At 40.2% G+C, this 15,108-nt stretch overlaps 1 protein-coding gene across 31 annotated transcripts in view; it reads left to right on the top strand.

Moving 5' to 3' along the window:
- The first annotated feature begins 14,139 nt into the window (after window positions 1-14,139).
- ZNF536 (zinc finger protein 536) overlaps window positions 14,140-15,108 on the top strand; it is a 417,537-nt gene continuing 416,568 nt past the window's right edge. For 9 of the 31 annotated variants that reach the window (XM_065567119.1, XM_042852197.2, XM_042852195.2 and 6 more), the window contains exons 1-2: window positions 14,142-14,328; window positions 14,926-15,043. The gene's annotated coding sequence lies outside the window, so the exon portion shown is untranslated. Of the gene's footprint in view, window positions 14,329-14,925; window positions 15,044-15,108 lie in introns of all 31 variants that reach the window. The other 22 variants (XM_065567130.1, XM_065567126.1, XM_065567125.1 and 19 more) reach the window with 7 other exon arrangements.

Raw genomic sequence — 15,108 nt, forward strand, 5'->3', positions numbered from 1 at the left:
TTTGTGTAAGCAATTTCCATTGTTTTCTGTTTTCTCACCCATGATGCTGTGAAACAGTTAGATGCAACATTGATAATATTTTACTTGTCACAGATGAGGAACTACATAGCAGGATCAGTTTAATTCATTCATTAGTTTATGGACACTGAAGTCCTCCAAGGAGTGTCACAAATTCCCTCGATGTCCCTGAGTGCTAGATTTAGCATTTGGATCTTTGATTTAGATGAAAGATGTGTAAAAACTCATACAGTCAGACAACTCCCTGTGGGCTATACATCTATGTTAGCTTTTACGTAATAGTTATTCCAATCAAGGTTTGGCAGTAACTTAGGCTCTCTAAAAGCCTGATCCTATAACATGCTGAGCACCTCCTGCAAGGTGCACAATCTCTTTTTAGAGCATAGCAGATCAACAGTCCAACCCCTCAGATACTATGCATCTTGGAGATATACAATTATTTAGCTGAGGACAGAATTCAGCACATTTCTGGATTGGAGATTCTGGATATTGTCTGGGGTTGGATATTCTTCACACATATCTATCATGAGTATTTTCTAGTGCTCTGGGTGATTACTGAAAACAAATGTTCTATGAATATGATTGAATTTTTAAACAAATTTTACTTTGACTGTGCTGGTGCCTCATGTGTTCACTTTCCATAAACTTTCAAGCAAATGAGATTTCTTTGCCTTGCAGAATTTGTGTTCTTTAAAAGAATATCATAAACTATTAATGGAAAAATTAATTTTAAATTTGTAAGTGCTATTTCCTGCATTGGGAGCCAATTCTGAGAATTATTCTCTTCCACTCAGGGAACTTGTCTTACTGCACCATGTGACCTATGTGTCCAATCAAAACTAATCTGCATAGTTTAAATTTAGACATTAAGACAAGTTAAAGGGGTAAGTAAATATGTACAATAAATCACTCTTAGCCAATTTACTTGGCTAATTCAGACACTGGCTTTTCATTTTAACTCATTAAAACTTTTATTGCTGTATTTACTTATGTATGCTAAGGATATAAGGAATATTATAATATTTTAATTTCCACTTTTCTTTTACAAAGTATTTTCCTTTCTTAAGTAAGAATATGAAAATACATTCTATATTTTAAAAAATGAAACACCCTAATTTCACTAGTTCCTCAATAATATTAATACCGTGTATTTTTCTTTGAACTGTTTACACATGACCAATCAATTTTTTAAAATAATTTTGCATATTATAGTATTGAAAATTATATTTCATACCAGTCATTCTATTCTATGGCACCATTTTGTTTTCAGCCCAGGCCTTTCCTTCAAAAGGCCTAATCCCAAACTTCTAGAATTCAGTGGAATGATTCCCATTGACTTTGGAATAGACTCAAGGGGTATGTCTATACTGCCAGTAAAGACCTGTGGCAGTGAGTCTGAGTCCAAGTCAACCAACTTGGACTCATGGGGCTTGAAATAGCTGTATAGGTGTTTGGGCTCAGGCTGAAGCCCAGACTCTGAAACCCCGTGAGGGGGGAGAGTCTCAGAGCCTGAGGTCCAGCCCGAGCCTGAACGTCTGCACTGCTACTTTTAGCCCCACAGCGTGACCCCTTCGAATCTGAGGCAGTTGACCTGGGCGCCGAGACTCGCTGCTGTTGGTTTCTTACTGCACTGTAGACATACCCAAGGATGAAATTCTGGCCGCAGTGGGGTCAATGGCTAAAGAACACCTGGTATTAGCTTGAACTAAGTTTACAGATATGCAGTAATAAGATTATTTTATTAATTTTCAAATTCAGCTTCCTTAGGTTAGGAGCAAGTTCCTGAGAATCTGGACCATACACTTGAAATATAAGAGACCATTTTAGTAGAATATAGTTCTCCATTTTATATGACATTTGAGAGTACGCTTATTTGCCACTTTGATTATATCATCATTATCAAGGACTCATGTTTCTAATTTCTTCTTCAAGCTCTTGAATTGTTAATGTTAACTCCTACTGAACCCAACTTTGTTTTCTATCCCAGAGGTAACATTCTGAACTTGTAAAAATATGTCACTCCCGGAAAACAGGTTTGCAAGTCATAATAAAGTGCAGCTCATCAAGAAATAATGAGAAAGCATTAATATGGAAGACTTCTGGTAAATAATCTTATAATGTATTTATCTTGATATTTCCTAGGTATAGAAGTGTAGTTTTCTACATAAATAATTATTAAATTGATTTAAGTTTTTCAGTTCACTAACAGCTGTTTTGTCATCTTCATTTTCTTTCTTTTCTCTTATACCTGGCACTGTTAAAATGAATTTGGAACAACATGGACTTATCTTCTATTATAAACCAGCCAGAGCTTTCTTAGACTATGCTGTTCACTTGATCATTTAAAACGTTCTGGACAATTATGCATACAGACTGACATGCAAGACTCTCATTACTTTAAAAAAAACTTTAATATGAAATAACAGTAACAGATACTAAATATCATGTGCACTACACGCTGCTTTAAAATGCATTTTTGATATATAACTGCATTCAGTGATACATAGCATCATTTAAAACAAATTGTTAGCTATTGTGCAGCTGATTAGCTATGGTGGGAAATTAGTCATTCCCTTGTATTAACTACGGTGTTTCCACCAATCAGTATGAAGCATGCCAACTTTGTTTAGCTTGTGCCCTTGTGCAATGATGAACAAGTAATGCATAAAACAAACCCTCCTACCTAATCAAACATTCCATGGAGATTTGAAAACAGAAACAAAGGATAAATGTGTTCTTAGATTATGATGGTGCAGTAAAATGAAATAAAGTGTGACATGTGTACATGTAAACTAAAGACACATGATGTGAATAAAATATAAAAAATAACAATTTGTTTGAATTATTAAGCCCCCCCTCCAAAAATTATGTTTTTACACAGTACAGGACAATTTGAAAGATATATTTCCTTAGAATAAACAGGGTCAGGAAAGATCTGTAGTACAGAAAGAACACTACTGGTTTTTTCATTGATTTGTATTCTAGCTTTTTTCAAAGGCTCTTGCTCTGTGAAATACCATCACAGTTGTAATTGGATGAGGCACCTGAGCTGAAACTTTTCTGGCATAAGATAGAGGATGGCTTGCCATGAAGTCTCTGTAGGTTCATGAAAATCTCATTCAAACTGATGAGCCCTTCGTTTAAGAAAGTGGTAAGAAAAATTTCTGGGGAGACCTACACCTAAAACAAAGCCTACTAGAGTCTGCTCTGAAACTAGCACCATGTGCATAGGGTTCTACTGGATATTGTGACTCTGTGTGTGTGCATGTGTGTCATGAGGGCAAAACACACAGAAACTGAGAACAGATAAGAACAGAGAGAGGTAGAGGCAAAAAGCAAGAAAGCCAATACCCTCTGAGCACAGGGTGACCATGGGAAGAGTTAGAGAGAGAACTTTTGGGTTGGTTGGCTAAAGACGGTTGGGGGTGAGAGCTAAGAAATTGCTCCTTTTGTTCTTGGTTCCCCTTGTGTTTGGAGAAGCAGTAATTTGTAGATTTCTTGTTAATAAGAATTTGTGTTTCCAACTGGAATATCCCCAGATCCCAACATTTGATTAGCTGCTCGGGGGTTGGAAGAGGACAATATATACAGAGGTATATATCTCACAGGAGAGCAGATTGACCCAAAACAAAAGTGACTTAAAGAGGCTTACACAGCAAATAAATGGAAGATGAAGTTTTAACCAACTTCATACCTGTGTAATTGGTGTTGTACAGATTTGTCAGAACATCAGGCATGTAAGTGGGGAAAGGGTGTGGCATTTTTTTTAAAAGGACCATGGCTTGGCAATATCAGTGGTTATAGGAATTCTTAACTTTTAAAAAGGTGTAAATGGGCCCATACCTGGCTTGTGTAACTTAAAGTAGCCCTTGACTTTCATAGACTTTGCTAGAAGTTTTACTCGTCATTTTGTGGAGATTTCTCCCAGCTGAAACTCCAAGTAAAACTAAAGGGCTGTGGACCTTTACAACTCAACCTGTCAGTTTAGCTTCATAAAACCCAACCAACCTGAAACTGGTGGCTTTTGTTTTCTAGAACTTTTTTGTTTTGTTTTCCACTCCTCTCTGAACTGACATCTTTCTCATTCTCCTCAGCCATTTCCTTCCTTCAGTGCTGGACAGCTAAAGGTCACTCCATGCCCCGCATGGCTCCAGCAGGCAGCCATCTCTGTGCTCCTCCTTACCCACCTCTGCAGATGTTTTCACCTCTGCAGAATCTCAAAGCATGACATGTCCTGACTATAGAGGTGTGAAAACAGCATGGACAAAAGTGATCATGCCTTGTGGCATGGTTTAGGCTTCTCCAATCTGTAATTAAGTCTAAAGGGACACTCAAAAGTAATTTAAGTTCAAACTTTGATCCATCTTAAAGATTAACTTCATAGAGAAGAAAAAATAGGGCCCTGATCCTGCAATCAGTTATGAATGTGAGTAATTTCCCATGAATTCAATGGGACCATTCACAGGTGGAGTTATTAATGTGTTTATGAGGTCAAAGCCTAGACTGGAATTTTATTTTGCTACTTTACAATGTATATGAAAAAGCTCGGGATGTTCTTCTTTATCCCTGTCACCTCCCTTCCACCTTTACCTACCACTTGACTTTTACCTTTGAAATATCAGGAATGTCCAGCCTTCACTTCCCCTTGCTAATTGGATGAGAGATATGGATTGGAATGATGGTGATGAAACCTCAGCAAAGAGATCTTTTCTCCCTAGTCTTATTGTTTGTTAGGCATAAACAAAATAAACATACAAAGAGCTTTAAACAGACGGAAGAAAAATCCTTTCCCACTCACGCAAGGGTCATTTCCTTGTGATCTCTGAGAGATAGAAAACTTTCTAGTTCACCTGTGGTCCATAGAGTCTTCCGGGGTAGACAAGACAATCTAAAGTAAAATAAATAAAGGGTTGGGATTTTTTTGGCCAATTGGGACAAAGGGCAAACAGATACCTTTCAGTGATCATAGATGAGGGATAAAGGGACAAACATTGTTATTTTTCTTTGACAATCCTTTAAAATTGCTGGGTAATAGCTATATTTTAAATGTTTAGGTGTAAAATTTTGGAAATCAATCTAGCACTGTTTTTTTTTAAACCACTGTTTATGTAAGATAGACTTGAGAGTAATGTTTTGTGCTCTTGGACTCCTTCTGCTGGCTGTGCAGTAACAGTTAATTAGCAAATGTGTTTGTAGAGGTTGATGTCATGGATGCAGCTATTACTCAAAGAAGGAAGTAAATAAAAAGTAATGTTTGTTTCAAACTCCACCAGAAACAAGGAAGGAAAAAAGCTATATGTGAACAGCACTATGGCAGAGGACGAGATTCTTAGGGAGACAACAAGGCTTTATTTTCAGAGCCTTTAAAGAGGTATTAGAAACAAATGAAAGAAGAAAGAAATGTTAGTTTATCATTAAAGAAAGCCCCTTTAACCTCTGTTGAACTTGTATTCTGGCCTGGTTTAGGAGAGGACAGGAGAGGCACATGTATTCTCTTTGAAGAAGGGCCAGGTGCTGAGGTATAGCAACAAAATTTTGGCAGGAAAATGTCAAAGCAAATCCAACTGTCCAAGAAGGCTGAATTTAAGCAGAACTGAACAAATCTTTGTGTACATATACCTCTCAGGTGCTTTGCATTACATAGAACACTCTCTGTTTCATCCTAGTTTTCAGATACTTGGCTCTGCACTGCCATCACTTTGCATTGATGTGTATTTTTCAAATATATATTATGAGCAGCCCTGGCCTGTGCCCTCCTTCCTAGAGCCAAAGCAGCAGTCCGTGATATCATGCCTATAGCTCTTTCTGGTGTCGAGTCCTGTGTAAGGAGGTGGTATATCTCATCCCATCTCGCCACTGTGTTTAACAGAAACATTGAGAGAGCAACTGGAGTAGAGAAAATGGAAGGTGCAGGGGGAAGAGAGAAAGAAGGGGAGAGTACTCCTTACAAGGACTACACTCACTGACTTCTGGATAGGGCACGTTCTTCTGGGCAGCAGGCTTAAGGCTTTAAGCAAGAGACGTGGGGCAGTTGGAACCTTGTGGAGGTTCTCCAGGAGGGTAAGTCAGTACAGATTGAAGAATGTGCAGTGCCTCCTCTCAGGGAAATATTTTGCACTCTCTGAGTGTGGTCTCCTGTAAGCTTTACATGGAACCCCAGAGTAACCCATTTACGCTAACAGGAGCAATGCTTACAGTCTTAGGATGGATGCAACAAACCCATGAACAGTAAAGCACAGAAGCTGGCCAGTACATCCAGGATGATTTTATTTAGACTAACTAGGGATAAGAAACTGCAATAAGGATGGCTAAAACAACTTTGTTGAAGGCGGACTAATATAACCCCCACAATCCAATCCTTCCCCGATTATCCCCAGGGAATGGTTCCCACTTAGGCATAGGTTAACTCCCCGAACATGCTGGCTCCAATTCTGGCCTGCATTCCAGTCCCTTACACCACTCTGCTTGAAAGCAGCTGAATCTTCTCACCCAGGAATTCATTTAATACCAGGGTGTTCCCTAGGTAGTAGTGTTGCCTCCTCCGAAACACAGAAAAACTGGCCACTAACCTCATCCTTGCCAAAAAAAAAAAAATGGCCCTAGCGCCGACTACAGATATTTGTTACTAAACCATTCAGGGGAACTAATTTACACAATAACAACAACATCATCACAACATGTGTATTTTTACATTATTTCTCATTTGTCTTTCCTTATCCTAATGTGGCACAGCAGTCTGGACTATGGGGGAATGAATTCTAGAGCGCTCTGATGTGTCCCAAATGAATAAAAATCCAGCAGATTAAATCTTTTACCTGGCAAGGCAGAACAAAAACTGGCCAGACCAGTTAAAAACTAGCCAGGTGGCAGCCCTAGTAGCCAGTGTATGGTTAGCATAATGGCACTATACCTTGCCCTTTGCAGACCTCAGTGTAGGGTGTGCCGAACACTTGCTCAGACAGAGAGCTGCACTTAGACTATTCTGGTCTGCTGGATGGTCCCTTGGGGATCCATACAGCCTCTGGGACTACTCTGGTTCACGGCAGAGGTTGGACCAACCCCCAGCAGCACCAGAATCCAAGAGGTGCAAAGGTGCCTTGCATACTGATGACCCCTCTTGAGAGACATAGCTCAGAACTGGCCCCGTTGTGTGTTAGCTAGGACTACTAAGCATTCATTTGTTTTTAAAAAAGAAGTGTCTTATGAGCACAAATTTTGGCCAGTTTGAGGATGGTGGGGCCTGTTGCCCTGGGCAAAGGACTGTGCACTGTCTCCTTTTAAAGTCACATCTCAGTGACCACTGAGGCTCTGTGGAGCCTTCCCAAATTAACTCATTGTTGAAAATTATCCAGATCACTCATGGAATCCTTGCTACTGACTAGGGCAGGGACTCTGATAGGTCTCTAACATTTTTCTTGAAGTCCTCACAGAGGGGTAGATAAGTCCATTTTGTGTGAGAAGCAAATACTGGAGCTTGTAAGAGATTGGCTAAGCCCTCCATCCTCTGTCTGACTTCAATTTCAGAGCTCCCCTTTCTCCCCTTTCCCTTATGATAATGATTATTTATTATTTGATAAAAGTCCCTGGCTTCTGATTTGCTCAAAAGGCCAGGTTGCCTTTCTCAGCCTCCTTTAGCAACTTTCAGAAGAGGAGGATTCTTATTGCTCTGGCAATTAGACCCAAAATCTACTCCAGTCAGAAAGTTTTGGGACAGTTTTTGTTCTGCAGTCCCTGATGCAAGTGGGACTATGTTTCCATGAATACCTTACTCTCTGTAGGGAGAGGCTATCTGGAAAACTAATGGTAAACCTCTATGTGAGATACAACTACATATTTGGCTTGCTGGGCACAGTTGGGCTACCCGAAATTTAATGGAAGGAGTGTCAATGGGAAAAGGGATGTGTAGGAACAAGGATGGAGTAACTGGTCATCTTGTTTAGTATATCAATACAAGTAGCTTGTGGTCTGCCTTGAGCTTTAAATTATCAAGGCCCTGCAAAAGTTTTCTGAGCCTCTTGCATACCCATACATTATTTTTGCTCTTTGGGTGTGTCTAGTTTTGGAGTCTAAACGCCATCTGGGACAATATACTAGTAACTCTAGTTATTTTCCATCTTCAAAAGTGAAAGTCAATGGGACTTAGGTGCCTAAGTCACTTTGATAATTTTGTTCCATAGCTGCTGGCACTTTCTGATACAGCTGCAGACTTGGAAATACTATAAAGTGCCACAGATGGGGACCTGCTCAGTAGAGTTCCTTATTATGAATGATTATTTCTAGTATCAGAGTGTGCTAGGTACTTTCCAAACAGAAAAGAAGAGACAGTCTTGAAGAGCTTCCTATTTAAAGACAAACAATCTAAATTGGACGTAGGCTAGGAGGAAGGGGAACAACATATAAGAAGAGTAGCTATGGTTGGTTCCATGGTTGCTAACAAAAATTTTAATTAACAATAGGATACATAAAGTAGTCTCAAAACACCGCAAAAGTGTCATTTTCAGTCAGCAATTTTCCCCTGGGTGTTAAAGCAGCATTTGGAAAAAAGTAGCTGGGGTAGTGATCTTGCAGACAAGCTCAGGAAGAGAAGTCTGTGCGTGAAGATGGTGTGGAGAAAGACTGTAGATATTGGTGTGAAACAGTGAACAGGACAGACAATGGTGGCATTGCTTATGGAACAGAGAAGGTGTGACCACCTGAAATGAGACAAGGGCAAATCAGTAGGGAGAAGTGGAGTTATGCAGGGCTGTGAGAAGAAGTGGCAGAGGAAGGGGAGCCAGAGGAGAGAGTAGAAGAGGGGATGACACGGTCAAAACAGGCAAGGAATATGAACTTAGCATTTCATATGGGCAGAAGGGAAGGTGACATGGTGTCATGGCAGTCTGTAAGGAAGAGGTTGAAATAATCAAAATGGAAAACCAAGGACCTAACATGAACTTTAGCAGTAGGCTAGAAAGAAATGGACAAAGTTGAAGAGAAAGAAGTGGCAGAAATTGGATACTACCTCAATAAGTGGGGCAAGATGCTTCAGCCCCTCAAAGCTTACTCCTGGGTGTTATCCCAGATCCAAGCAAACTCTGTTTTAAACAGTTCATGAAGAGCTTGGTCTCTTAAGGACAGGTGAGGTATGAATTTGCTCCAGAATGATATCTTACTGAAGAATCACCTCAGTTCTGGTACAATTTTAAGTGGAATTTCAGCTATAGCTTTGTTTCTTTCTGGATCTGTACTTTCCTCCTCTTGATCAATCACATTCCCTAAGAATGGTGGTTGGAGAAATCGATATATTACAATAAACCCATGGAAGTTGAGTCCAGCAGATTCAGCTGCCTTCAGAATTTGTGCTAATTTAATGTTATGTCCTTCCTGAGACTTTCCATAACTTTCATTCTCTGCCGGTCTTGCCAAATCTCGCTCTCCGTCACTTGGAAGATTTCTGGGGCACTTGTGATGCCAAAGAGGAGGTGATGATAGCAATATTGTCTGAATGGCATTATAAACATCTGCTTGGCATTGGTTCCACTAGCTGATCCAATAAGAATATCATTGCACTAGTTAGCATGGAGATTGTGTCTTCTACTAAGTGAAGAATATACCTTTGCCTCTTTATTGTTTCATTGAGCTCTTCAGATACAAATGTGCCCATTTTTGTTCATAACAGGCTCCTTAGGAAAACACCATTCTGTCAGTCCAGTAATGGGCTCTGTTAGAGCATTCGTCTGCATCCTCTCCACGTCTTCCTTCATTTTGGAATGAGTAAGACCGGCACCCACTATGCTGAGCTGAGTGTAAAGGGCACCCCCCATCCCTTTAAATAATATCCATAGTGGTTCTCTAAATAGGCCATTTTCATCAAACAACATCTCAACTTCCATTTTGTATGTAATCGCCCCTTCTCAAGGCTATAGTTTGGTACAGGAAGTTTCTTGCAGTGGCTTCATGACAAAGATGTCAAACACACTCCCTGCCTTATTATTGAGTATAGGCTTTGAATTGACCCACGCAATTTATTTGTGCCGTTATGCTAATAAGCACTATCCTCATCTGCTCCTTGCAGCATGCCTCAACTCCTTTCTTGTTGGGTGACTTGCGTTTTCACTGACTCAGACCGCCATGTAGATTGTGCCACCTGTTCCAGACTTAGCTGAGACATTAACTATATGTTTCTGAAAGCTCCTTGTTTAAAGTCCCAACTACTAGGTGATCCCTTATGTGTTTTTCCTTACTGATACCAAAGTCCTAAAGCTGTGCTTTACCTTATAAAAAAGGACCTTTATAAAGGCCTTTTGCTCTCCCTGGGCCTCTACACCCTTTGTTAAAAGTATGCCCATTTGTGTCTTACCTTCCTTTTTGGAATGAAAGGCTCATCAGACTTTTTAAGAACGATATTGTTATTCTCCTTCTCGCCTTTTATTGAAGGCAAATGACTTATAAATATGCGGAAAGTACTGAATGACCTCTACTTCCCTGCTCTCTGTATTAAGCCTCATTGTGTTTCAGAGTCTCATAAAGTGCTCCTTCCACTTAGGCTTTTCCACGGGTTTATCAAACTTGTGTCTTGTGGAGGGTTAAGGTTTGGCATTCTCTTTCCTCCTTTTAGTGCTGGTTCAGAATGAGACACCTTCTGACTGCATGTTATGTGACACAAGTAAAAATCACAGAAAAAGTCACTGGCTCCAGTTATTGGATGGGGCTAGCATGCAGGGTGGCATCCTTTTTTGGCATCCTGATTCTGATTTGGTGGGTCCCTGGCATAAACTGGAGCACCATCAAAGCCATTCAAACCAATGCCCAGCTCCCCTCAGCCTCAAGGGGTTGTTCTGGTAATCAGAAATAACTACAGCATAGCAGTGATCCAGCTACACCCCCTTTTTAGTGGCCATGCCACCTATACAGGGACTGCTATGATAGGGGTGGCTGAGACTGGCTACCCAGTAATTTACCCCTGTGCCAAATGAATTCTCAGGGGGCAGGTCCACTGATTTCATAGACTTTTTGCATTGGTGGAGTGGTACAAAGGAGCTCAATGGAGAATTGGGCACAATTTCTTCTAACACTGACAAGAAACTTTTAAAGTAAGAAAAACAGTATACACTTTTCTCTCTAACCACCTAGAGTTTTTTTTCCCTAGATCTCTCCTGCCTGACTTCCTACTCCAGATTTGAAAAAATGGCCCACTTCCTCACACAGTATATGATAAAAGCCGAAGTGGAGAGTTAAGAAGAGACTGTGGAAGCTGGGTTAGTGGAGTTGGAAGTTCTAGAGTTAGTAACAGATTAGTATGCTCTGGATAAGAAAGGCAGGGTGTGAGAGAGGGAAGAATGGACAGCACAGGAGTGCATCAAATGATGTGGAAAGGGACGGGATAGAATATGGGAGGCTCTACTGGAGATGAAGAGGTGGTTTGGGAAAATTGTGAAACCCTGGTTTGGGCAACTCGCCCTGGGCTCATGCATCTTAAGCCTCTGAATCCTAACTCTGTATCCATCACCCGTTACTTAACAGTTATAGGGACGGTGGTGGTGTCCAGAGTCACTGGGGCTCTCTGCAGAGCTGAAGGGCTTTTGTTCAATGCTCTCTTGTCTCTGGGATGCTCACAGGTCCAGGAGCTGCAGTGTGTGCCGTATTGGGTCTGGGGTGATCCCAGCTCGAGTAAACAGGGGCTGGCGGATGATAGGGATGAGAAGAAGTGTGGGAAGTGGGGTGGGGCTTGCACTGTAGATATATTTCTGAAAGAAACCTCAATAGGTTCATGTCTCTGAAGCTTCCTAAATGGGGGCTCCCAGGCCAGCCCAAGATGTCTTCCCTGACACCATTGCCTGCCTTGCCCTGCCTGGAGTGACCTGCTCTCCTCCTTACTCCTGGGATCCAGGAGATCTTTAATTGAAACCTTCATCTCTCCGAGTTGAGATGGGCACTCCTCTACTGATTGGTGAACCAGTTCTCTCTCCAACTTAGAGAGACTAGAACCAGTTCTGAGCACACATGGCCCTTTCTGGGAACTTCTGCTTTTCCTCTGTCTGCCTTCAATTGGCCACTCCAGAATAGAGAAGAGAAAGAAGAGAAGAAACAAACTAAAGACATATCCATCATTTTGGGGGAGCAGATGTAAGAACCTGATTCTTATTCTTCTTTTTTAGCTCTATGCAGTCCTGCTGTGAGCAACACACATATCCCACAGGGAGAGAGAGAGAGAGAGAGAAAGGTAGTTGGTTGTCCGAAGCTCCTTTATAGTCAGTCCCTGTTTCACCTGTCTCTACCCTATACACTTGGCTTTGTCTCAGGAAAACTTACTGTGGATTTTTCCAGAGTCCCTATCCTGCTGTAAGTCTTTGTTTGGTAGTCTCAACACCTCTGGCCCTTGATTCCTTTGGGTGTCACGTGTCCTCAGTCTCTAAAAAGGCACTACTTCATGTAGAATTTGTATACTTAAGTCTTATGTCTTAGAAATCGTTAGGTAAAATCTATCACTCATACTTTAAAAAGAAAAGTATGGCTGGCTCTTCATGAGACTGCTAATAATATTCAGTTGTGATAGGGTTAAAAGGCAACATCTATTTCCCCATTATCTTGCTTAAAAAGTGCCTTTTTTAAAGTCCATATGGCGACTTCCTTTCGACCTGCTTTCCCATCCTCGTCTCTTTGTCAGGGCTGTCACTTATAAAGAATCACTTGACTTACAATAACAAGTTCAAAAGAAGACAGAATATAATCAGTTGATCCACGAAGAATTGAAATAAAGAACACCCCCACTGCTCCAGTTATCATTCCCATAGAGATAGTGATATTATTGATGTGATTGCTATGCTAATTTCTATAGAAAAAACTTGTATTTTGGAATTTGTTCAAAGAGAATTTCAGACACATCAAATTGGAAAATGCAGAGTGAATTCCTAAACTTTTTAGTATAGACATGGGAATTTTTTTAACATTGAATAGCTCTGGACAACTATTCATAAACTTCACTTTTAAAATATCAGTTGGGAAAAATAGCTATTTTTTCAGTTATTTTAGAAAGTTATTTTAATGCAGTTGTAACAAAAGTCTTACTGTACCTATAGGATTATTAATACAACCTCTATAACCTAAAGAGCCAGGTTAGCACCAAATAATCCAGAAATGGAAGTTGGGGATTATAAATGATGGGTCCATTTAGGTCCAGTGTTTAGGAAGAGCTAATTAATGAATCCCCTTCCTCTGCAATTCCATAGTCTCCCTGGGAATTGCCACAAACATAAACTTTTTTTTCCCCCTTGGACTTCTATTTTAACTAGATGGATTCTGCTTGTGATGTTTTGCTTTTTATGTAGTAAACTGATTTAAAATGTATGCCAGTCATCTTCAGGGAACTCATTTCAGTCAAGATGAAACTAGTCTTACCTGAATCAATGTTTTAAGTGTCCCTGTGGCTCGGCATTTTGAATAATCAATCTGTCTCCATCGCTTCTTAATCATGCGCATCACAGTCTTTTTTATTTGTCAACCCTTTCGGATCCTGCCTTTTTTGTTATTAACATGCCCCTAATGTCACATGCAAGCCTTTCTTTAAAACAAGCTGCTCATTGGTGTATTTTGATACTTTTTATTATTACTAAATCTTTTTTCCCATAATTACACCACAATCATTATATAATCCCATAACAAAGAGTCTATTGAGGCACCATGCTTTTGTCAACTATGGGACACAGAATCCATAATTGCATTATTCAGCTTCCCCCCTCCCCTTTTGCTTTGTAGAAACATAACCTATTTCACCAGTCACATTTGCACCTTGTTTGCCTGGTTATATATTATTTACTAAATCGTTGCCCTGCGGATAAACCTTGTAAAGTTGCTTTAAAAAAGTTATTTGTTTGATAATTAAGTCCTGAAAACCCATCGTTTAATGATTATTCCGAACCCATAAGGCAGAGAACCTCCATGACGTTTTTCTCTAAGTTTAATTACCGTATGCTAATTTCCTTGCCTACTACGTGATTAATTAAAATCATATTTTCATAATCATTTGGCACTAGTATTGTTTTAGAATTATCATGATCCCCTAAATAGTGTATGTAAATAAAGTCGGCTCTAATGGAAAGAATCAAAATGCAACGCTGAAGACCTTTATGTTTTTGTATGCATGCGATTGGCAACATAACTGGCTTATTTACATTAAATACGCCACAAGGTTACAGTGCAGATCAACGTCACTTTATCGCTGATTACTTCTCTTAAACGCCGGAGCTGTGACTGATGCTCCGGTCCCGGTGTCCACCAAGATTTACCCTGGAGTTTTTAAAAGAAACAGACTTGAAATAGTTTCAGGAGCAGGTAAGAACGACGCTTTTTAAAAAAAATGGTAATCTCTTCGGGCTTGATAAAAAATTGTTTAGTAAAAGGCAGGAATGCAAGTAAAGACAGGCGAGGGGGGTTGATCCATGTCTGAATAACAAGTCTGACAATCAGAATGTGTTCTTAGAGAATAGATAGATTTTAATAAGTGTGTTTACATGAGCTCAAGGTCAAGACCAAGCTGCGCTGTGTTAAATGGTTTCTTAGTTGCTAGACAGAGAGAAAAAATGGACGATCACAGACCATTCTTTGTAGATTATTATATCAAGGGTTCAGCTTTTGGCTCATCAAAGCTAAATGCCGCAAGACCTATCTAGTTGCTGTGAATTATGCCAAGACGACAATGGAGTGCTTTTTTAATGGTACAATGCATTTCACCTACCAGATAGGGGGAGTCCAAGCTGAAAGATGGGAATGTCTTGTGATGTTGGGTGATCAGTATCAATGAACGGGGTTATTCTGAAAAGAGACAGATTAAAATAAAGCACTCTTGACTCGGGATGTGTTGCAAACAGTTAGGAGGGCTAGCCACAGCGGGCAATTGTGACAGCTCCGCGCTCCACTTTTCCCCCTCAGCACAAGAAAATGATCAAGTCAATCATGTGGACATGCTTCATTATTCATTGAACACAATCTTTTACAACGCTTCGTTTACGTGCAGGAGTTTCTTCTACGCTTTGCTTTAAATTGTAAGGTAAGAAAGACAAAGGTAAAAAGGGGGGGTTCAGGCTCCCGGCGGCTCCCGGGAGCGAGGGAAGA

Source organism: Chrysemys picta, chromosome 14, assembly GCF_011386835.1.
Source record: "Chrysemys picta bellii isolate R12L10 chromosome 14, ASM1138683v2, whole genome shotgun sequence".
In the NCBI taxonomy this organism is placed as follows: domain Eukaryota; kingdom Metazoa; phylum Chordata; order Testudines; family Emydidae; genus Chrysemys; species Chrysemys picta.